General features: G+C 48.5%; 1 protein-coding gene across 1 annotated transcript in view; it reads right to left on the bottom strand.

Moving 5' to 3' along the window:
* Window positions 1-1,183, bottom strand: part of LOC104833337 (zinc finger protein 729-like) — a 49,591-nt gene that overhangs the window by 44,492 nt on the left and 3,916 nt on the right. The gene's annotated exons all lie outside the window — the stretch shown is intronic.

Raw genomic sequence — 1,183 nt, 5'->3', positions numbered from 1 at the left:
AGAAGGAGGACAGGGAGATGAGGATGAGAAGGAGAGGGAGGAGAAGGAGAAGGAGAAGGAGGACTGATGCAAAGGCCACCACTCATCACCTCCCATGGGGAGACAGATGCCCAGCCTGTTCCTGACCAAAATCTGGCCAACTCCCTCCCTCAAACTCCCTCCTCTCCATTTTATTGCTGAGCACGACATGATATGGCCAGAACTATTGCTTTGGTTGGGTTGGGTCATCTGCCTGGCTGTGTGCCCCCTCCAGATCTCTTGTGCATCTCCCAAATGTATTCACTGTTAAATGAACAGGACACAAATCTGAAAGCCACTGTGAGCAAAATCCACAATAGTTGATAGAAACTTCAAAAAAAGAAGTATTTCTTCTATTAATGATAAGGGGACATATACATACACTTGGCACGTGTGTGTAAATATATGTGTGTGTGCACCTACATAATGAAGGGAGCATCCCAAATGTTTGATTTTTATTGCAGCATCCTGGCTGGATTTTTGCTTCCTCCAAACCACCCAAGATTTTTTTCCATGGTTTCCCCCATCGGCACCGCCTCCTTCCTCGGGGTGAAATGGTCGCCAAGCCACTGGTGAGAGCGGCTCATCCCTTGCCATCACGGTCCAGAATCCCTGTATCCCACCAGGAAGCATGAAAGCCTCAGCCTTGGTGAGCACCATCATGGAAGTTCATCTGGAGAGTTTGTAATCAGGTAATAACTAACGGTACGGGCTTTCAACGAAGGAAGTGATGAACAGGGAGAGATAAACACATTAACAGGAAACCAAATAAAATACAACACGATGGTCACAGCTTGTAACATGAGATGCCAACCAACATCCCACCAAAACGTTGTACCAAGGCTATCCAGCGGTTTGTTCAACCTTGGGTCTTGTTAACGACCCCGCTGGCTAACGAGACTATATAATCCCTTTGGACTCAGGGGAGCACCTTGGTTTTGCCAGGAAGGCAACGTTTCTTCTACATCGCCTTTCCCTGGACCCACAAGTCCCCATAGAGATGCTGGGGCTCTTGGATGTGATGGTCCCACGTGCTGGGGTAAAGGAAGAGCCGCGTTGTCCATGTACCCAAGGCACCTGCTGGTAAATCTCCTCCTTCTTTACATCTGTGTGCAGGCACTCACATTTAAAAGCAGCAGGGCTCACACAACCACTTATCCCCCCC

This window comes from Haliaeetus leucocephalus, unplaced genomic scaffold (genome assembly GCF_000737465.1).
Source record: "Haliaeetus leucocephalus isolate CR32 unplaced genomic scaffold, Haliaeetus_leucocephalus-4.0 Scaffold282, whole genome shotgun sequence".
Taxonomy (NCBI): Eukaryota; Metazoa; Chordata; class Aves; order Accipitriformes; family Accipitridae; genus Haliaeetus; species Haliaeetus leucocephalus.
This window is presented reverse-complemented; position numbering and strand designations above follow the sequence as displayed.